The 24,319-nt window shown below is 41.4% G+C and overlaps 1 protein-coding gene across 14 annotated transcripts in view; it reads right to left on the reverse strand.

The window, feature by feature from the left end:
- Positions 1-24,319, reverse strand: part of NMNAT2 (nicotinamide nucleotide adenylyltransferase 2) — a 231,319-nt gene that overhangs the window by 145,206 nt on the left and 61,794 nt on the right. The window lies entirely within an intron of this gene.

The following is a 24,319-nucleotide window of genomic DNA, read 5'->3' on the forward strand; positions in this document are numbered from 1 at the left end:
TTCTTTTAAAATAAATTTTATTGAGGTATAAAATGCACATAATAAAAATAATCTGTCTTAAGTGTAGAGTTCAAGGGTTTTGACTAATATTACCACTTCATTTTTGTTAGCCATCTAAAAACAGTTTTGAAGGAAGTACAGGCATAAATAAATATATCACAAGGCAGTCTGTGCTAAGCATTATCATAGAGATACAAATACTATGACAGTTTTAGAGAGGATGAAAAAATCTGATTGGAGAGTCCTGGGGTGGGGCGTGGGGGATACTGAAAGAAAAACCTCATTTGAAAGAGTAATACTTCACTTTAATATTTTCCTTTGTTATTAAAATATTTATTCTAATGACATATATAACACTTAGATAACACAAGAATACTAATAGCCAGCTCTACCAATGTCATCTTAGACACCTGCCTGGCTTTAGATTATCTCCTGGCTGAATGAGGTGGTGTCTGTGCCATCATTAACAAGACCTGCTGCACGTATGTCAATACAAGAGGACAATTTGAAGAAGACAGAAAAAGATTTATGATCAGGTGAAATGACTCCATTCCTTCAGGAAAAATCATCCTTCTACCGAATTCATCCGGGAGGTGGTAAAATCTGTTCTCTTCTCCTCACCTGGTTCCTCCCCTCCTTGGGCCATTTGTTCTGGTCATTCTACTCTTCATCACTGGGCCCTGGTGGTCAACCCACTAATTAAATTTGTATCTTCCAGACTTCAACAGCTTCACTTTAAGATGATGATCATGCAAGGATTTACTCCAGCCCCAACCAAAAACTTCCTGGCTGATGCTCTCTTTGGATCTTTAGATTTAGTAGCCAGATAACATCCCAATCCTGCATGAAGTAGTTACAGAAGACAGATCATCCTCCTTCATCACCCTTAAAGAATAAGGGTGGAATTCTCTGAGGGGGAACAAGGTAGGGGAAGGTAAGAGAAGAAAGATAATTCGGCAATGGAGGAGGACCAATGGAAAATTACCATCAGATAACACCTAATTGCAGTGGAAAATCATGTGTCCAAGGCTAGGGCCCGAGACCTAATGCCGGAAGGTACCAGATGACAAAAGGCCCACTCATCACCTGACCACCATAAGCTTCATCGACCCCTCCCTGTACAGTTCCCACTTGGAGGAATATGTAGTTTTCAATCCCTCTTTTGCATAACAGCCAATGAGGACTTTGGAACCATAAGTCCTAATTTACATGGAGGGGGAAGAAGGATGTGGAATGCAGCCTTAATAAAAAGTACCTCCAGCGCCAGCAGGTGCTTACTATGCAGCTCATACAAGCACGCTCACACTTCCGTCTTGAGTGTGTGCTTTTGCTTTACACTAAATTTTCCTCCTGCTAAAAAAATTTTAAAAATAAATAATAGCCAACTCTAACTCAATATTTCCTATATGCCAAGCATTCTTCTAATCACTTTACATAAATTAATTCATTTTATCTTCACAAGAACCCCAAGAAGCAGGTACAGTTATTATCCACAGTTAAGGAAACTACATACAGCCCAGGTTCATTAACTTACCTAACGTGTCCCAGTTACAAGTGGCAGAGCTGAGAAACCACGGCCTTGAGTTAATGCATGGCCTTAACTATTATGATTTCCTACCTTAGTTGGAACTACCAAAAGAAAAAAGATTAGCTTTAAGAAGGGAGACAGGCCAGTAAGCTGGGGAATAATGAGGCACACGTGTTTAGCTGGGTGAAGCCAAGGTCAAACATTAAGTAGGCAGGAATTTGACAAAGTGAGGGCACAGACTAGGGTCCATCTAGGGCTTTCTCCCCAATCTGGACCAAGTATAGGATTCCAAAGAAATATACTCCTGCCAAATGCATTTGAAGGTTCATCACTTTTTAAATCACTAATAAACCAATCACATTTCCTTTAGTAACTCAGATACTCTTTGAGGATCCATGTTCAATTCACTTCCTAAAGTAGTGAGAACTGGATTTTGCACATGGCAATTAATACAACTTTGTTGAACAAATGTACAGAAACCATTGATCCTCAGTTTGGTTGACTTCCTTTAATAAAGCAGACATATGTCAAAGATACTTTAGGAGGATTTTTTTTTTTCCCTTTTTTTTTTTTATTGACTTTGTAATAATATTACATTAAAAATATATATGTGAGGTCCCATTCAACCCCACCCCCCCCAACAACACTCGGTCCCATCATCATGACACATCCATTGGATTTGGTAAGTACATCTTTGGGCACCTCTGCACCTCATAGACAATGGTTCACATCATGGCCCATACTCTACTTTAGGAGGATTTTTATCCCACACTAAAAATAGTTGTATTTTTCTTTACAGCATTTCCTTGTTTGTTTGTTATTGTCTGTCTCTTCCAACTAGTATATAAACTTCATAAGAGCAAATGACTTCATTCTTATTCTCCACTGTATTTCTGGTACCCTAGAACAACGCTTGACCCACAGAAAGAACTCAGTAAATATTTATGTAGTGAATATTTGAAGAATAATGGCCTTGGAGACACCCAGCAGACCCTGTGGGCAACCTTTGCCCTTCCCAGCCAACCTTGAGTTAATGCAGTAATACTATTCCATTACTCCCAAAGTAAACACACATCATAAAACACAATGGAAGGGTTCTCCTGGAGATGTCAGGGGATAGGGACAGGGATGGAGGACAGAAATGACTTTACACAGAGAACAGCATTTTTTTCCCTCCCCAAATTTCCATTGAGTGTCTCTGTCCCCAGCGTGTCCCTTGCCAGTCAGCAGGTCATCCTCTCCCCTCCTGGCACAGCTCCAGCCCTGCAGGTCCCCAGCTGTCCTTCCTCCTGGACTTTATCCTCTCCCTTTGCCCTATATTCCTCTTATTCTTTTGCTGAGCAATTTGAGGTCTCCATTTTACCTCCTCACATACCTGTTGTCCCTGTTTAGCAAACCGAGGACATTCCCCTGGGGATTCATTTTCCTTAGAAAATGGAGATTAAAAATAAGTTTTTCCTTTATAAATATCAATTTTTTTTCCTGTCAGTTACAAAGACCCGAATTTGAATCCAAGTTTTACCACTTTGTAGCTACATAACCTCAGTCAAATTACAAAACTTCTCTCCACCTCAATCTTCTCATCTTATAAATATGGGAATAAAACCAAATTTACAACCTGTTGTAAGAATTAAATGGGACAAAGTATGCAAAAATACCTGGCACAGAGAAGGTATTAAAGAAAATGTTAATTTCTGTTTTATCTTTGAAGTAAACTCTCAACCATCCAAAAGGACCAAGGAGAGTTAAGGTTTTGCAGAATAGTGCAATAGAAACTCATCACCATTAGAACATTGTTTCTGTGGTGCCAGGAACAGAGCCCAGGAGCAAGGCATGGCTGAAGAATATGGTGGCAAGGGGCAAGCTTCTGGCAGCTAGGGTTGGGGTGAGAACTGCAATGAGAGGATGTGGGAGGAGGGGATTGGAGGACTTCGACTGCACAGGAGAGTTATGGGTAGCCATGGTCAGGATGGGTGCAGGAACATTTGCCCTCTGTGGGTGTGTTGTTTATAAATCAGAAGTTTCTGAATAGGGAGAGCTGCATGTACATCACTGGTAAACAGCTACTCAAAAATTGCTCATGGTACCAGTCAGCATTGGAAAATGAGATATGCAGCTCTTAATGACCAAAAGGATATGCTTTAGTATTTACCTTGAAAAAAATGCCACAAGCATAGGCCACCTTCCTATCCTAATCCTGTCACCACTCCCTCCCTCTTCAGTGTCCTTACTTCGAGGTACCTGAGTCTGAGATGGCAGCCCATTCTGCCTTCACTGGCACTTTGTTAAACCCAAATACGTAAGTGCCTATCGCCATGTGTGATGCTTTGAAGCTACATGGATCCCAGAAAAGTATGTTCTTAAGTTTATCCATTCCTACGGGTGTGGACCCATTGTAAGTAGAATCTTTTGGCAAGTAGGATCTTTTTTTTTTTTTAAATGCAAACTATTTTTTTAAAATAATGACTTTATTTTTTCTTCCCCTCCCCTTCCCCACCCTGCTGGTTTTTGTGGGGTTTTTTTTTGCTGTCTGTGTCCATTTGCTGTGTGATCTTCTGTATCTATTTCTCTTTTTGTAGTCTCTTCCCGTCTTTCTCCTCTAGGATTCACGGTGATTTGGTCCTAGAGACCTCTGATGTGGAGAGAGGTTTCCTGTCAATTGTGCCACCTCAGTTCCTGGTCTCTGCTACACTTCACCTGGACTCTCCTCTTTGTTTCTCTTTTGTTGTGTCATCATCTTGCTGCATGACTCGCTCACATGGGCCCATGGCTCATCACGCAGGCACTCATGTGGGCACTCAACTCTCCATGTGGGCACACAGCTCACCTCATAGGCACCCACATGGACACTCAGCTCACTGCACAGGCACAATTTCTCTTCTTCTTTTTCACCAGGAGGCCCCAGGGATCAAACCTGGGTCCTCCCATATGGTAGACGGAGGCTTTATCAGTTGAGCCACATCTGCATAAGATGTGATCCAACTCATTCAGCGTGGGTGTTAATCTTCTTACTGGGGTCCTTTATAACTGGAGGACTGAAAAGCCACACACAGAGAAAACGAGGCAGAGACAGAGAAACACCAAGAGGCTGGCATCAGCATAGCACAGAGGAATGGAAAGAGGCTCCCAAGAGGCTGAATGAGACGAGGCTGGGAGAAGAGGGGAGGTATGAGCCATATGCCTGCTCTCCCACAGCTGAGCTCCAGAGATCAGTAGAGCCATTATGCCCTTCCATGTGCCTGATCATCCACAGCTGAGCTTGGGGAGAAGTGAGCCTGAAGTTGAAGACAGAGACCTTGAGAGAGACCAGCTGCCATTGTGCCTTGCCATGTGGCATGCATCCAAGACCTGCCAGCAGCAGGCCTTTGGTGAGACAGCATCTCTGATGATGCTTTGATTTGGATATTTTCACAGTTTCAGAACTGTAAATTTTTAACCTAATAAATTCCCATTATAAAAGCCAACCCATTTCAGGTATTTTGCATTGGCAGCCTTTAGTGAATGAAAACACCACATATTATTATTTCCAGATTGGCACATCATAATTGCCTCACAAATACTTGTTGGCTGCTTGATTCCAATGGTAGTTATACAAATTATACTTAAAACCAAAATTGAAGACTCCTGACTGCTGTCTAAAAGATAATGATTGGTGAGAGCACTTAAAATTAAAAAAAGATAAAATATCTCTGGCTAGAAATACATGACCAAACAAACCAAAGTCAACAATGTTAAAGAACAGCATATTTGTCCAAAACAATAGAAAGAAATAGTTCTTCTCATAGGCTAAAATGGACTCCCTAACTAATCATGTGAAGGTGAAATTAAACCATGTTATGCTGCATAAATTTAGAACATTTTGAAGGTCAGTTTGGGTCAGAGCATAGCATTTTTCTTTTTCTTTTTCTTTTTTAGGAAGTCAAATTTTGAAAATGCCATGACAGATCTGTGCTCCCACAATCTGAAATCATTTGGGGTTATGCACAAAAGGGTTTTAATTTAAAAACTTATGCCTAAAAATTCATAAAAATCTGACTACAAAAGGTTGGAGGAAGGCTAGGGATGCCTGATATTTTGCAGTACAGATCATCACTGCAGAAAGCCTCTGACCTGAATGAAATGCCAAAGCCCTTAGAGAAACTGTTCCATCACCAATTAAGTTATGTTCTGTGGCTCATCTATTTTCATACTTCTTTTCTCCCCTCAAACCCCCAATATGTCCTCCCCCATCCTCACACTCAACTGATGACCATGTTTCCTATTTTACTGACAAAAGAAGCACTGGGGAGAATGTCGTATGCTCCCACCACATCTCTTCACCTACCTCCATGTGACTCCATATTCTCTTCCTTTTTCCTGCTACTGTGGATGAACTGTCAGGGCTCCAAGGCAACGCCACCTCCTCTATTTTGCCTTGACCCCATCCCCTTGCACCTACTCCAAGATTTCTTCCCTCTCTTTCTTGCATTATCAGTTTTTCCGTATCTATTACATGATTCCCATCAGTATACTAACATGTTATTTCTCTTTAAACAACAAAAAGCAAAAACGTTCTGTTGACTCCCCTTCTCCTCCAGTCATACCCTCTTTCTCTGCCTCCCTTAAGAGCAATACTCCTAAAGAGTGTCTCAACTTGCTCTCTCCAATTCTGCTCCTCCATTTCTTTCTTACACTTACTCCAGTCCTGCTCCAGACTCCATTCTGCCAATGGCTTAGGCCAAAAACCTTGGAATCATCCTTGATTCTTTTTTCTCTCTCACTAGAACTGATCCATCAGCAAGTCCTATTGGCTCTTCCTTCAAATACATCTAGGATACAGTCACTTCTTCCTGCCTAGTCCCAACCACCATCACCTCTCCTCTAGATCACACGCAGTACCTTCCTAACTGGTTTCCCTGCTTCTATTTTCATCCACTAGTGTCTAGTCCCATCATTACAGCCATAATGAGTCTAGTGGGGAGTCAGTTCATAAAACAGTTCTCTTCAATATGTCAAGTAAAAGCCAAAGTCCTTACAATGTCCCGCAAGTCCCTACACTACCCCTCCTGGATGTCCATTAGCTCTCTAACCGCCTCTACTGCTGTCCTCTCTCTCCTTTCACTGCTGCCACACTGGCTCCTTATCCTGGGTGTTTGAGGTAGGCTCCTACTTCAGAGCATAGCCCTTCATACTTGCCTGGAATGCTCTTCTCCAGCATCCATATACCAAACTACCCATCCCCTCAGGCTTCCGCTTCAGTGCTACCACACCGTCAGCTCTCCCCGACAACCCTCTAAAATAACCCCACAACCTGAGTAACTCCTAGTCCTCTAGCCTGCTTTTCCTTTTAACTTACTACAAAATTCACTTACTAAAGAAAAAATACACTTTATTTTGCTTATTATCTTTCCATCCTTTCCAGACTGTAAATGCCATGAGGACAGGGATTTTTTTTGTCTTGTTCCCTGTTGCACCTCCAGCAACTACACTAATGCCTACACATGGTGAGCACTGTAAGTATTTCTGGGTGGTGGTGTTGATGAGCAAACTCATAAAAAGCATCTCTGGAAATCAAATGATCCAGACCTGCTCCAGAAATAATTCATCTTAAGTGGAAGATAAATTCATTTTCAGACTAAATACAATTTTGCTGTATCAAGATAATACAACCTCAGTAATAACCACAGTAATGAAGTTGGGGGATGTTGTATTCCTCTAGGTTCTTGGCTATGTTACATAAAAGATTTTAAGAACGTGCCTGTTCAGATAGACCAGTAAAAAGAGTTTATTGAGAAATGAGAAAAAAAAAACAAACAGAATTATGTACCCAAGAGGCAAGAGAGAGGATTTAGGGTCAGGGGTTACCTTTTTTTTTTTAATAAAAAGAAGGCAATATTTTATTGGTTAATAAGTGCAACAAACAGATTTTTTTCTCTCTCCATATCTACATCCAATAATATTTTTATTTGCTGATTTCCAAACAAATGCATATTTTCTAAAACAGATGAAAAGTAAGCCATGCTTTGTTCAGGAATACTATTATACACCTACCATACAGGTTATTTTACAGCAGATACTAGTTTGTCAAGCTTCCCAACGCTAAGTTGTGAGTTCAGTATGGTGCAACTTGTTTTTCCTTGCCCTGGAGAATCTGGTGACGTGTACTGTTGAGACCACCTTGTTGCCAGCACTGTTCTCTTCACTACTGAATCCACTAAAATAGAAACTTCATCTCCTTAAGATGCAAAGGTCTACAAATTCACTGGATATCACAATGTTCTGTTTGATAAATTTTGTTGCTTCCTCAATTGTATTGTTGATTTCAGGTGCTGCTTTATTTGCACATTTCTTAATCTGTCTTTTGGCTGTGTTTATATCTTTTTCAACTCCCTTCCAGTCAATCTGCCCACAACCACTGTGATTGGCAGTCTGAAGGTGAAGGAAGCCACTAACTACTGCAGTTGCTGCAAGTTTTCCAACTTTCTGTAACAAAAATCCTGCACACCTTCCAGTCACTCTACCCATTACAATCTGAGTGGCCACTGAGTGTATTTTTACCACAGGTCTAGAACGGTGGCCAGACACTCGATTCCACCAGTGGTGTCTTCTTACATACTCAGTTAAATCCTTGGTTAGAGTCGTCATCACTTTCATAGTCTTGGGAAAGGGGTTTCCGGGTCATCACTGTTCTGTTGCCAGCCTGTTCTGGGGTCCAATACTTTATTAAGCCAGTATTCACTGCTCTCCTTTCCTAATGTTGGGGAAGGAGCCCCAGCTGTTTGCTCTTCTGATTGGCTACCCCACCTGTTAGCTCTCAGGGGGGCAATGATGAGGCCTTTAGTTTGGGATTATTTGGGACCAATACGGAGGCCTGTTTGGTGTTATCCGGGGCCTCCCCTTTGGCCCCTGAAAGAGTTCCATGTGGGACCTCATGGTCAGGGTCTCAGCAGCATCTTTCTGGCTTTATTCTTAGTAGCAGCCTTTCTCTCAGGGGTTTCCAGGTTTCCACCCATGTTTTCTTTTTTTTAATTTAATTTAATTTAATTTAATTTTATTTTATTTTATTTTAATTTCTCTCCCCTCCCCACCTCCAGTTGTCTGTTCTCTGTGTCTATTTGCTGCATCTTCTTTGTCTGCTTCTGTTGTTGTCAGCAGCTCTGGGATCTGTGTTTCTTTTTGTTGCGTCATCTTGTTGTGTCAGCTCTCCATGTGGGCGGCGCCATTCCTGGGCAGGCTGAACTTTCTTTCGCGCTGGGCGGCTCTCCTTACGGGGCGCACTCCCTGTGCATGGGGCTCCCCCACTCGGGGACACCCCTGCTGGCACCTCACTCCCTGCCGCATCAGCACTGCGCATGGGCCAGCTCCACACGGGTCAAGGAGGCCTGGGGTTTGAACTGTGGACCTCCCACGTGGTAGACGGACGCCCTAACCACTGGGCCAAGTCCGCTTTCCTCACTCATGTTTTCTGCTAGGTCTCAGCTGTAATTCAAGTCTTCCCTCTTTCCTTATACTAACTTGTCTCAGTAATAACTCATTTATATTCTGCTTTCCTGCTTACAAAATCCTTCCTTCTATATGGTCATGTTTCATCCTCAGAACAACCCTGCAACACAGAGCACAGTGTCGATCCCATTTTACTGATGAGGAAGCTAAGCCTCGGAACAGTTAAATATCCAACTTCAAGGTCACCCATATAATGATTGCAAAGCTGGGACGAACCCAATTCCTTGACCCCAGGCTTAGGACTATTACTGCTGTAACCATTAGCCTTTAAGGAAAAAACCTGCCCTCCTCTGGAGTACTCAGGTGAGTGCTGACAGAATCTGGGAACTTCATTATCACATTTTGGTTCTTGATTTATTCAACATATAATAATCAAGTACTTTCTATGTTCTAGCATTGCTCTAAATACTGGAGATAAAAGACTATGCTTTCATAAAGTTTATATTTCTAGAGAAGAGACAGACAACAAATGAATAAACAAATCATCTAAAATATGTCAAGGGATGATAGTGCTATGAAGGGGAAAGTCATATAGATCGACGGGGAGCAGAGAAGAGGGGATATTTTAGAGATCTCTAGTATTAACATAATGTATTGTCCACAAATCCTTCTTCTGCCATTGGAAAGGGGTGTGCTTCAGATTGCTGGCCAAGGATGCTTCAAAATGAATTATTATACATTTGCGTATCAAAGATGTTCAAGATTCCCAGTCTAGGCGCTAGAGAACGGGAGGGAAATTAAATCTAAACAAAATAGAGCCTGGGTGACAGTTTCAGAGGGTAGCTAGGACAAATAGCTCTAACTTACAAGAACACAACTTTTATTCATGATTGAGAGAGCTTTCTAACAACAAAAGTTGCCCAGCAATGAAACAACCTGGAAATGAGCTCCCTGACAAGAAATTATCCAATAAGCAACTGTATGACCTCTAAGGTCTCTTCCAACTCCACATCTGATTATTTTCCATTCTGCAGAGCCTCTCTCTACCCTAGGGCACCATCAGTTCCAGAGGGAGATTCTATAAGGATGAGAAAAGGTAAAGGGGTGAGAACAGGCACAAAAGTCTGGCCCAAAGCCATAGTTCTCTTGCCAGCCCTCACAGAGGAGGAGCAGTCACCTGATTGCTGGCCCCAGATTGCTCCAGCAGCAAAGGCTGACTCTTCTGCAGGGAGATTACAGGGACAACCTATTCTAACCTTACCCTGCAGGACCCACCAAGGGTTTGTGTCAAAACAAGGTCCCCTGTCCAGGAGGAATGGGCAGGAATATCTTGGAGACACTCTATTCTCACTGACAGTTAAGCCACCAGTGACTACCAGAAGAGCAGTGTCCCAGACAGGAGACTTCCTCAGTGGTGGCTTTTGGATGATCATTCACAAGGTCCACATGTCCGCAGACCTCTCTGAGATCCCAACCTGCTTTCAACACCTCTGAATGGCAATCACTGTCATCCTTTGCCTTTCAACCATTTCCCAAACCCTCCACTAACTTGGGCAAGTAGATATCAGGGTACCTTTGTGGGCCCAGGCAAGACATTACAGGACAGACACTGGCAATAACTGTAACTGAGGGTTAAGAATTAACAAATAATTATGATTACTAAATCATTTTACAGATACCTTTATATTGTAAAAGAGCAGAAGGTTAATACCTGAACTTATTGAAGCAGCCTAGAGTGGTGCCACTCCTCTAGCCAGCTTACTCTAGACTTAACCTCACCCTTGTCTATGTTTACCATTGTGATGGTAATTCTAGACTGAGCTCACCTTTCTGTATGCTTAGTATTGGGATGGTGAACCCGCCACCTTCCTCTGTTTAATATCCACATGGGAAACCTTGTGACTGACCTCCACTCTACTTTTCTGTCTTACAAACTTGATCTCTGAAAATGATTGTAACTTTGTAACTTCCCCTGGTTTGGGGTCCACTCCCAGCTTGTTCAACCCCTTGATGCTTATTAAGGAAGGAACCTGCTTACAGTTCCACCCCATTATTCATTAGCACTCTAATGTTATAAAATATTAGAATTTCTGCACATCAGAGGGGTAGTTTTGGGCCAGGAACCACTGTACTCCATTGCTTATAAAACCAATAAAACTCTTTCTCTCTTTGAAACCCTGATGTCTCAGGAATTGGCTTTAGAGATTCTTCAGGGGATTGTAGGATGATGGTGACAGACTAACAGACAAAGCCGAATGCTCTCACAAAAAAAATGCAGAAAGAGGCAAAAGCTGTCTGAAAGACCTGCTTTGAGGGTTAGCAGACCAGGATAGTGTTACACAACTCCCAGGAGGGTGAGAGACAGAGAGACAAAGAAGCTGAAATGACAAACGTGAGTTACCAAGCCTCCATGGCAACCAGGAAGGACTCCCCTCCCCCACCCCTAAGATTAAGCTGGGATAAAACCTTTGGTTCACTGCAGCCAACTGAGGGGAACAGACATCTTCCTTCCTGTTAACTGTTTCAAGGGAAAAGGGAGGGGAGGTCAGGGTGTTTTTTTCAGTGAATTCGATCAGCAGAGTCCACTTGGAATCTCTTCTCTGGAGAGTCAACACAGGAACACAAGAAAGCTGAGACTGAAACACGTCAGTGGAATGATGTGCTAACCAGTGCCATCTTCTGGCTGGTCTGGAAATTGCATGGGCAAAAACTGTTCTTGCTCCCTGGATCCAAACCCCTGGGAGAAAATCTGTGCCCCACTAGTGAGTCCCTGGACTGATTTTTAAAACTTAACCTGGGTAATTTTAAATACCGAGAATAAGGTGAACCAAATATCAAAGAAAAGCTGTGGGAAGAAAAGACAATAGTCAAGAAAGAGAAATTGGCCATCAGAGTAAATTCACCAACATATTCAAATGCCTAGACAGCAGCAAAAAATTACAATCCATACTAGGAAACAGGAAGAGATGGGCCAGCCAAAAGAACAAACCAAATATCATGAAGAGATACAGGATTTAAGACAATTCATCAGTGATAATCACACAACTCTCCTAAATCATTTCAAAGACTTTATAGAAAATATGACTAAAGAAGTAAAGGATATTAAGAAGACACTGGGAGAGCATAAAGAACGATTTGAAAGCCTGCAAAGAAAAGTAACAGACATTATGGGAATGAAAGACACAATGGATGAGTTTAAAAATACATTAGAGGCACTTAGGAACATATTTGAATAGCTTGAAGACAGAACTAGTGATTTCAAAGACAGAACATCTGAACTGGAAAAGACAGGAGAATGGAACGAGAAGAGAATGGAATTGAATGACAATGCAAAATGCACAAATATTCACATTATTGGTGTCCCAGAAGGAGAAGAGAATGGAAAAGGGGCAGAAAGAATATTTGAGGAAATAATGACCAAAAATGTCCCAACCATTATGAAGGACATAAATATCAATATCCAAGAAGGACGAGGCACCCCAAACAGAATAAATCGGAATATAACTACCCCAAGACACCTACTATTCAGAATGACAAATATCAGAGATAAAAAGAGAATTCTGGAAGCAGCAAGAGCAAAGCATCACATACAAGGGAAACTTGATAAGACCTCTCGTCAGAAACCAGGGAAGAGGGAAGAAAGTGGTATGATGCATTTAAGGTACTGAAAGAGAAAAACTGCCAGCCAAGAATTCTGTATACAGCAAAGCTGTCCTTCTAAAATGAAGGGAAGTTCAAAGTCTTCACAGACAAACAAAAACTGCTAAAATGTGTTACCAAAAGACCTGATTTACAAGAGATACCAAAGTGGGTGCTGCAGCCTGAAAGGAAAAAAACAAGGGTGAGAGATTTGGAGAAGAATTTAGAAATGAAGATTATTAGGAAGGGTAAACTAAAGGATAAGAAGACAGACAATTGAATGATATGACAACAGAAAACTGTAGGACAAAATGGATGAAGTAAGTAATGTCTTTACAGTAATAACCGTGAATGTTAATGGATTGAACTCCCCAATCAAAAGACAGTGACTAATAGACATTGACTAATTAAAAAAAAAAAAAGATCTGTCTATATGTTGTCTACAAGAGACTCACCTCAGATGTAAGGACACAACCAGGTTAAAAGTGAAAGATTGTAGGAAGCGGACTTGGCCCAGTGGTTAAGGCATCCGTCTACCACATGGGAGGTCCGTGGTTCAAACCCCGGGCCTCCTTGACCCGTGTGGAGCTGGCCCATGTGCAGTGCTGATGTGCGCAAGGAGTGCCCTGCCACACGGGGGTGTTCCCGTGTAGGGGAGCCCCACGTGCAAGGAATGCATCCCATAAGGAGAGTCGTCCAGTGTGAAAGAAAGTTCAGCCTGCCCAGGAATGGCGCCGCACACACGGAGAGCTGACACAACAAGATGACGCAACAAAAAGAAACAGAGATTCCCATGCCGCTGACTACAATAGAAGCGAACAAAGAAGAACACGCAGCAAATAGACACAGAGAACAGACAACTGGGGCGAGGGGGAAGGGGAGAGAAATTAATAAAATAAATAAATCTTTAAAAAAAAAAGTGAAAGATTGGAAAACAGTTTTCCATGCAAATAGTAACCAAAAAAGAGCTGGAGTATACCAGATAAATGTTAAATAACAATATTATAGTACATGAACAATAATTACTCGGTGCAAATAGCAAATTGTTCCTTGATGAGTATTCTGTAAGTTTCTTCATACAAATAAACACCTGCTTATAATTGAGGAGGAGAGGAGAAGAGATATATTTTTGGATACTTCATTTTTCTTGAACCCTTTTTTATGCATACTTAATTAAAATAGTCCATGTGGCTCACTAATGATTTAGCATGACTACTGTTGAAAAAGATTTTGAGTTTTTCTGCCTTATAAGATTATGAATTGGCATATTGTCTTCTGCTACAATTCATTAATATAAAAATTAGAATTATGATATCATATTCATCATTATTTATCATATTATTGATAATATTAAATCTAACCTGGTCTTGTACTCTCTTTTAAATTTTGTAATTTCTTTCAATCTATTTTTCTATTTATTTTACAATTTTACAATAAAGTTCTTTTTAACAGCTAAAAAAAAGTCATTGATTATACACTTTATCTAGATCATATGGTATGTGAATGTATCTCAATAAAACTGCTCAATAAGCAAATATTTATGCAAGAATAGCCAGAAATAACAGCTATGTACAGCAGGGGAAACAGAGAGATTGAGAGGAGAGGAATTCCCTTGCTTGTTTATCTGTTTTTTGTTTATTATTATTATTGAAATAATGAAAATGCTTTAATAATGATTGAAGTGATGATAGCACAACTATGATTATACCAAATACCATTGCTTGTACACTTTGGATATACTGTATGCTTTACTAAGATGTATCAATAAAATTGATTTGTTTAAAAAAAATAGGGTGGATTGGGGGAAAAACACACCAAATGTAAGATACGGACTATAGTTAGCAGTAATATTTTGACAATGGTCTCTCATAGTTTGTAACAAATGTATCACAACAATGCAATTTGGTGGAGGGGAGATGTATGGGACCCCTGTAAGCTGTTATGCATGTTTATCTTGCAAGTTCACAATGTTTACTATACACTTATTGTTTATGTATGCTCATGTATGAATGATGTACTTCATGCATCGGGAGAAAAGAACCTGTTTTGCTCAGCATCAGCCCCTGCTTCTTCATTGTTTCAGTCTTTAACACAGGGCTGAGAGTTCCTTCACATTCAACAAAAGAACAAGGCAGCACCTTGCAGTGGTTAAATTTGTGATCTCCAGATTCAGAGCATATGAACCCACATTTCTACCCCACCATGCACTTGCTGTGTGGCTTGAGACAAGTTACCTCAGAGACAACCTTTCTGATCATTAGCTAAATGGGGTTGATAATGGGACTGTTGTAAGTATTAAATGAGGTTAGCCACAGAAAGCACTTTAACACATGTAGTGTCTTTAAGTCAATAAATGTTAGCTCATGTGTCAGTTTAGAGTAATTATTAATTCGACGGGATGAGCAGTGGTGTCAGGATGCCTGCTTCTGCTGTTCCCTTTCCCCCAGGCAAGAAGAGCAACTGCAAGTGCTCCATTTCCGACAAAGGCTGCCCTCTAAGAATAGTTCAGATCAATGGGAAGGGAAGGGGAAAGGAAGTTGTGAGAGAAACACATGATTGGAAAGTGGGTTTTCTTTTCTCTTCCTCTTCCCTTTAATTTCTGAAGTTCTGACTCTACCCCAAAGCCTTGCCACACAATGAAACAATCCTTCATCAGAATGTCAATTCTTCATTCTCTTTCCACTTCCCAGCATTTTTTTAGCTTCAGAAACACAATGTTTCTGCATTTCTTTTAAACAAGAAAAAGAGTTTTGAAAACACAATAAGCTGAAAGAAACCGATTTGCATCTTAAAAGAAGTGTGTGTAAATGGCTGTGGAGTTGTACTGAGGCAGCCAGGGCTAAGCGAAGGGGAGCAACGCCAGAAACAGAGCAGTCAAGTAGTGATCGAAGTGAACACTTTGCACAGATCCTCAACCATCCCTAACCCATTCACAGTTACAGTTCAGTACAACGTGAAACACCTAAGAACCAATCTTAACAAAACAAGGGCATCCAGTAAGTGCAAATTCTACCAGAGAAAGTCACTTAGGCCTCTTTATGAATATTCATAGCCATATGATTTACTGGGCAAACTGGGATGTTGGGCTTAAACATTCCCCAGGGGGTACAGCAGAGTTCTTTATTCACTACATTTCAATGCAAATGATAACAATTAACAAAACTACCCGACAACACACTCTGAAAAGTTGATTTAAAATATCAAAAGGGAAGGATCAAGGCACCAGTAAGAAAGATTTTATTTTAATTTTATACGGAAGTTAAAGTCAGGCCAAATAGACACCAAGCATTCAAATGTTAGTACAGGAGCTACCTTTGTAACCAAAAAGAATTCATTCATTTAATTATTTTTCTCCTCTTGTGAAGAAATAGAAGAAAGAAAATCCGCTTTTTGTTCATCAAAAGCATCTATAGCTATCAATCAGGACTCATGATCAGTTTGAGTTTCTATTACCAATTAATAATTCAAGCAAATTCCAAGAAACTTGATACTTACTAACCTGTGCTATATGAAGACTGAATGCATGCTTGGCATTGGGCATTCTGAAATACTGGAAATAGTTCCCAGACCCTTATTCCGATTTAAGAGAAACCCAGGTTTTTCAGTGTCCCCAGGTCAGGAACCACTGATTGGAAACATCCAAAACAGACATTCACGGCTTGAACAACAAAAGATAAAGAGCTGAATGCTCAATGTCAGGGAAGAAAGGTCCATCGTGTCCAGTGAGAGTTCCTCTTTGGAGGTGAACATTGGAGGCCTCATAAGATGTGAGAAAGATGGGAAAGAGCCATAATTCCTGTGTGTTAAGGGCAATGCCGATGTTAAAGTATCACTCATTGTTGACTGGAGTGATGGCATTATTATTTCTGCTCAAAGGCGGGAATTAGACATTGCCCGATACTGTTTGCAAGTCAAACTGCCAATCAAAGACATGAAAGGGGGAGGAGAAAGGTCCAGTCTGTAAATGGCATCATACAGACAGAGAGGCAATTATGCACCAGGTGAAGGGAACTCACTCTGAAACCAAAGGATGTCTGGGGCATCAAAATAATACAGGGTAGGGGGGAACAGATGTAGTCCAGTGGTTGAGTACCTGCTTCCCATGTACGAGGTCTCGGGTTCAATCCCTGATGCCTCCTAAAAAAATAATAATAATGATACAGGGTGGGGGTAGGGGAGTGGGAATATGATGAATCTAGATTATGATGAATATGATGAATCTAGATTGGCTATGAATTGATCATTATTGAAGCTAGGTGACAGGTACTTTGGAGTTCATTGTATCATTCTGTTTACTTTTATATGTATTTGGAATTGTCGATAAGAAAAATGGCTTTATTATTATTATTATTTAAAATTCTGTCTAATTAAAATATGACACTATCTACCTCTTTTGGGACAAAGTCACCCTTGCAGGGAACAAGGACGTTATTGCCACACTTGTGGGAGTCTCGGAAATAAGGCAGTGCCAATGTCATGGCCAGAAGGGAAGGGCCAGGGACTTGGGGAGCTAGGCAGGATAAGGAGAAAGTCTTGAGTTTATTCTCCAGTCAGGAACTCCTAACATGGACAAGAATTGATCTGGAGCTCTCAACAGAAACCATTTTAAAAATAACAGCTCCCAGTTAGTGAAATCGATAATTCCAGAATTCAGAACTCCCTTTCTATTAAACTGTAAAAATGTTTCCCTATTCTGAAGGCAGGGCTATCACTCCCTGAATGTGATTGATAACTCATACTGTTAAGCAAGGTCTTTGACCTGAAAAGTTCTAGTAGATACCATATTTGCGGGGTTTCCTGCCCATGATGATACACCAGTCATATCTTTAATGAATTGTATTAATTAGTTTAGGAGCTTAACCCACCAAACTGGCCAGGTCTTAAGAATGTCAGGATATTTTAACATGCAGGTAGCCATAGCTTGCCTTGCCTGATTGAATTAGAAATAGAAAGATGCAGTGCCACAAACAAAGGAAACATCTGCTAAGCTAGGTTTCAATAATGGATAAGAGCTCACATCAGGCTACATCAGAATGCTTCATTGTGAATGGAACATAACAGTTTAAAAGGGATAGAGACAAAGAGGATGTGTGCAAAGAAGATGAATCAGGATGTTACAAGGAGTAGAAATGGTAGCAGATGTCCAACAGAAGGAACTGGGCCTTGTAAAGCTTAAAGAGAAGGCTGGTGGGAAGGACAGGGCAACGGACTTCAGATATTTGCAAGTCTCACAATGGACGATAGATTAGACCTGCTCCATGGAGCTCAAGGAAAAGGATCAAGGCCAGTGGAGGAAGTCTGGTGTCTGCCCAATATAAGGAACTATCTTTAAAAAGTAAAATGGAGCCAAGTACTATTTGACTGCTTTGGAAAATAGCATATTCCACAGCCGTGAAAAGTCTCCAGCAAAGATTGAACAACACTTGTAAAGTGATTTTGAAGGAGATTTCAGGATAGAATATTTCCATGGTTTTTAAAATCTCCTTCTTTGGAAATTCTGCAATTTCTGAAGAAGAAAACTTATCATTGACATGTCAAAACTTACCACTGATCAGTCAAAGGCTACATAAACAAAGGAAAGTCATTTTTTTTTTGTAAATGATTTACCGAAATCCCCTTTACTAGGTGCCATGCAAATAAAGCCTTTCAAACTGTGAATTAATGAAAATAAAACTTAACTCCTCTGCTATCCTCAAACCTAATTTTGCCTTACCAAAAAAATTCCTAGATGCACCATTCATCAAAGTAAAACAGTGGACAGTGTCAGGAATCACCTTCATCCTTGACCCCACATTTTCCAGTCCTGCCTAGTTTCTTATTTAATAGCTCGTAACTTACAGGTTCTTATTTAATAGAAACGTAACTTATAGGTTCCCACTGTGGACACCTGGGGAGACTGTATTCCAGAATAGGGTTCCACTCTAGGAAGTGTGAGCCTTCTAATCTTGAGGCAAGAATCATTTCAGTTTTCAAGTCCCTGAACTTGCTACCTGTATAATCTCTGCTTTCCGTATTTCTGATTTCCTATTTTGCCTAGACTTTGGAATTCTGAATATCCCTAACAATTCAATCACTCATGCTTTTCCTTAACTTTCTTTTTTTATTATTCCCTTTCCTCCTTCCCCCCCCACCCCCCACCCTCCAGTCTGCTCTCTGTCCACTCGCTGTGTCCTCCCCTGCGTCTGCTTGCATTCTCATCAGGCGGCACTGGGGTCTGTGTCTCTTTTTTGCATTAACTTGCTGCATCAGCTCTCCGTGTGTGCAGCGCCACTCTTGGGTGGGCTGTGATTTCACAAGGGGTTGTTCTCCTTTGCCCAGGGGTCACTCCTTGCGTGGGGGGCACACTTATGCAGAGGCATCCTTGCATGGGCTGGCATTCCTTGCACACAGCAGCATTGCGCTGGGCCAGCTCACCACATGAGCCAGGAGGCCCTGGGCATCGAATCCTTGGACCTCCCATATGATAGGCAGATGCTCTATATGTTGAGCCACATCCACGTGCCATTTTTCTTTAGCTTTTATAGTACCTTCCATTTGCCTAGAGGATTGTGATAGGTATCTTAGGAGATACAAAAAGTCATATGACCCGGGTAGGGCCTAAATCTGAGAGAATAGGAAACATGGACGGAAATAGCTATAGCCCACAGCAGAATGTGCTAAGTGCTATAAGAGAGGTACAAACCAAGTGCTATCAGAGTTCAGAGGGAGGTGAGATGCTGCAGAAAAACTAGATGTCATTGTAAAAGCAGCCTGCAAAACCCAGGTGTGATTTGTGTGCTAACTCTGTTTAATCATCAAATATAAGGTACACAAACATATTGGGGAGCGGGTGCAACTCAGGGTTGATCACCTGCTTCCCAGGTACGAGGTCCTGTTATCAATCCCCACACCTCCTAAAAAACACACACACAAAAAAACTATATTAAAAATACGTATATATTAAAATTAAAGAAGGTAGCTATAAACGGGAATAGAGAGAGTATATCTAATGTTTAACATTAGCCAGAGGTACAAATCACTGTCCAATGTAAACCAAGCACCCAAAGTCATCCCCATTGCAAACAAGGCCATTTACCCAGTCAGAAAAAAATTACAATTATGAAATTGAAACCACATTTGCTGCATAAATGAGTTTTTTTAGAGAATCAGCTTAGACTGAAAATTGTTCGTTCAAGAGTTCCTCTGGGTAATGGACTTAAACTGCACTTTGTAGTTTTAGAATACCGTAGACTCATTCCCCACACCAACCCCAGTGGGAGGTTATACCAGGGTCGGCAACCTTTTTCTGGGAAGTGCCAGATAATAAATATGTTAGGCTTTGAGGTCCATGTGGTTTCTGTTAAAGCTACTCAACTACACCATGGTAGTGCAAAAACAGCCATCGGTGATGTATGAACAAAGGAGCATGGCTGTGTTCCAATCAAACTTTTTGTATGAACACTTGAAATTTAATTTCATAAAATTTTCATGCCGCAAAATATTGCTCTTCTTTTGAACTTTGCAACCATTTGAAAACATAAAACCCATTCCTCGCTCACAGGTCTCACAGCAGGCAGCAGGCCAGAATTGGCCTGCAGGCCATGGTCAGCTGAACTCTGGGCTATTATCAATGACCCTATTTTACAGATGAGAACACTTAGGCTCAAGGAGACTAAGTGTGTCCCCAAATCAACAGAAATTCAATTTATTGGCTTCTGTACAAAGAGAAATAATGAAATAATAGAAAACATTGGGGACACTCTATCAACACTGTTCACAGCATTGGAAAAATATACATTATCTACAAACTTAGTTTCCTAGGCATAACAAGTAATAAATTTTAAATTGTGCCTAGCAAAATTAGTTCATGATAAATGAAGCAATAATGGTTTAAATTTATATATACAATAATTGTGGCAGTTTGATATTATTGATGAAGAAATCCTGATTATGTTTGTAAAGTGGTCTGTTCCTCTAGGCTAGTGACACCCTTAGATTGTATTGAATTCAGAGGTTTCAGTTTTTTTATTAAATTATGACTAGGGCTTTGAGTGGGCCACTTCAGTAGGACATTGTGGGTGGGGACTCACAGAGAAAACAACATGCCAGAAGAGAAAGTTGGAGTTTTGAACTGGAGCCTCAGGAAGTAAACAGGCAGGGGAAGAACACAGGGGAATAGAGACAGTTCCATACACCCGGCAGAGGTCCCTGGAAGAGATACAAGAAGTTCACCTGATAGTTTACAGCTGGCTTGTGGTGAGAGCAGAGCAGCTGAGCTCAGAGAGAAATGAACCCTGGGAGAGAGACAAGACTTGTCCCAGCCTGTGGCTAATATTGGAAGAAGCTGGGACCACGGAACCTTAAGAGGGAGAGGAAGCCTGAACCCTTGTAGATGTCAGCAGCAATCTTGCTCCAACAAATGGCAACAGACTTTGGTGAGGTAAGTAACTTACGCTTTATGGCCTCCTAACTGTAAGCTTTTACTCCAAATAAATGCTTTCTATAAACTCTAACAGATTTCTAGTATTTTGCATCAACACCCCTTTAGCTGACTAATACAATAATTCATTGTCTCTTGATTTTAGTTTATAGCTGATGAAAGCCTTTACATTTTAAAACTATTGCCTTATTTAAAATATCTAGTAGTTCATTACTGAACCACATCCTGCTAAATATTTATCAGCATAAAAATATTTCAAAAAGAAATTTAAGTAAGTACTGATATGGTTTAATCTTAGTGCTCCATGGAATGAGTATTCCACCTTTCCATGGGTACTAAGATGAAGGCTTGGAATAATACTGAAGAATAAAGCATCAGAAAACAACTCCCCACACACGCACTGGATTGGCACTTATTTGAGCCTTTATTAAGATATACTATAGGTATATACCCCCAAAAATTGAAAGAGGGACTCAAACAGATATTTGCACACAGATGCACAAAACAACATTATTTACAATGGCCAAAAGATGGAAGCAGCCCAAGTGTCCATCATCAGAAGAACAGAAAAACAAAATGTGGTATATACTGCAGTCACCCCTCGGGCTGAAGTGTGGTTTGCTGGCCTGGCGGGGGAGCAGCCGCGGTAGGCCTAATTCCGATGCCCCCATAATAGGGTGGCTGGTCGGACTCACCGCCACCCCTGAAGGGAGCTCGGCATGGGCGCAGAGTACCCTCAGGTCTCCCCTTCTCGGCAGCATGCTTCCGCGGCTGCCCCTCCTCCCGGATGGCGCCACACGATGCTTGTGGGGCAGCACCCTTCTTCTTCTTTCTCCCTGCGCAGGCGCAGGGCGGAAAATTCCAGTCTGCCCTTTTCCCCTCCCCCGACAGCAGCAACAGCCAGGCGTGGGCAGAAAAATCCAGTCTGCCCTTTTCCCTCCCCCCGCAGCAACAGCCAGGCATGGGCGGGAAACTCAAGTCTGCCCTCCACCCCAGCAACAGCAGCCACCAATCCCTAAACCCTGCCCATTCCCCCAGCAACAGCGACAGCCAATCCCTAACCACCACCCCTCCCCCGTCCAGTACCGCCCACTGACCTTTCGCCGGCAACCAATCAGAGCAGGGCGTGGCTTCGACCAATCAGCCTTCCCCAGCCCCTATAAAACTGTTGCCTCTCCCTCAATAAAGTGGACTTGCCTGTTTACCTTGTCTCCGCGGTAGTTCTTCTGCCGTGCGCCCTCCAGTCCTGAGAGCCCCCGACAAGGGCCTGGCCTCCCTTGTCCCCAGTTCGTCGCCGGCTTCTCAGGGCGACCCCTTCGTCGCCAGCTTCGCTGGGCGACCCCGTCAGCCGAACCGCGCAACCCCTGTGAGACCGATCCCTCGTCTGCTGCCGGACCGACCCCTCGTCCCAAGTGGGACCGACCCTTCGTCCCAAGCGGGACCGACCCCTCGTCCGCAGCCAGACCCCACCTCTACCGACCGAGCAAGCCGTCACAATATACAGTGGAATATTATTCATCTATAAAAAGGAATGAAGGAATGATACAATCTGCAACGTGGATTATGAAATCATTAGAATATGTAAGTTCATAGTCAGAAACTAGAATATAGGTTATCAGGGGCTGGGGTTGGTGTAAGGAATGGGAGTGACTGCTAAATTGGCACAGAGTTTCTGGTTGGAGTGATGGAAATTTTTGGTAATGAATGGTGGTGATGGTAGCACAACACTGTGAAAATAATTAACACCATGGGTATATTTGAATGTGGCTAAAAGAGAAAATTTTAGGTTGAATAACTATTGCTGTAGTAAAAAAATGTTAAAAACAGAACTGTACATCACAGTGAGCCCTAATGTAAATTATGGACTACAGTTAATAGTATAATTATTGTAATAGTGTTTCATCACGTATAACAAAGTTACCATATTAATGCAAAGTGTTAATAGTAGGGAAAACTGAGTTTGTGAGGGGATAGATGGGAACTCTGTATATTCTGCATGATTTTTTGGTAAACCTACAACTTCTCTAATTAAAAAAAATAGATATAATAATAATTTTGAACATCATGGAAAACCATGGTTTTATGGCAAGAACAGAAATACACTTGTTCAAGACCTCCAGGAAGGATTATAAGCTAAAAACAAATGGCAAAGTATCTCCATGGTACTTATTCTTCAGACAAATTAAGCCTGTGGAAAAGAGAAGGCAGATGATTTAAACCATACAAAATCACAAAAGATAAAAGAAAGGTGAATTGAATTCACCAGATCTAAGAATGCTTGGACAGTCAGGGTTATCCCACTGAAGGACAGAAGAGGTAAGTTTAGAATCTTGGTGAGAACAACTTCTCACCAGTGAGCTATGGACCTCCTCATTTCAAAAAGTGATTCAGAAATAATAGCTTTAAAATGTTTAGCTAAAATCACAGTACAGATTCCTAATAAGTGGCTGATAAAGGGAACATGGGCATTCGGGGTGCAATCTGGATGTCTGGCGTGCTCCTCTGTCCATCACCTTTCAAGGTCTCACTAAGAGTGGTGGCTAACGTCTGAACCCTCTCCCAACCTGTTTTCTGGCTCCCCCTATTTGGGGCCTTTGCACAAACATTGCTCTCAGCCTAGAATGTCATTCTCTATCCACTTGAAAGCTCCTACTTTCAAGACCCAGCTCAAAGTCTAACGCCTGCCCTCACAGCCCTCCTACCATCTCCACAGTGATAACTTCCTCCTCTGTGCAACCACTTTACCTCATTCTCACCTCTTTTATAGCAAGCATCACCCTGAACTGCTATGATTAGTTTATTTGCTTATTTCCTCTACTGAGGATTAGCTCCCTGAGGTGGAAGGAGTGCCATTAATTTTCATATCCTGGAGGCCTAGGCTGGCATCTGAGACACAGTTATAACTTAATAAACATTTATTGAATAAATCAACAGCCTCTGAGTCCTCTCATACCTCTATCCTTTCTACCTGCAGAAAGAGTACAGATTTGAAGTAAGGATGGCAAGTAATTCTATTATTCATTCATTCACCCAATAAATAAAATAAAATAAATAAATACTGATTAAGCATCCACTAGAAGTTCTACTAATACATTCTAGAATTATACAATAATACATTCTACTAATACATCCACTAATACACTCTAGAAGTCTGAAATGTATTAGTGAGCTAAGTAAACAAAGATCGATGCCCTTGAGGGGCACACATTTAGCTGGGGAAATAGGCATTAAACAACACACGTAACACATAAGTAACACGTAACACGTAACAAATAGGTAAAAACAGACTTTGTTAAAAGATGCTAAGAGCT

Source organism: Dasypus novemcinctus, chromosome 13 (assembly GCF_030445035.2).
Source record: "Dasypus novemcinctus isolate mDasNov1 chromosome 13, mDasNov1.1.hap2, whole genome shotgun sequence".
Lineage (NCBI taxonomy): Eukaryota > Metazoa > Chordata > Mammalia > Cingulata > Dasypodidae > Dasypus > Dasypus novemcinctus.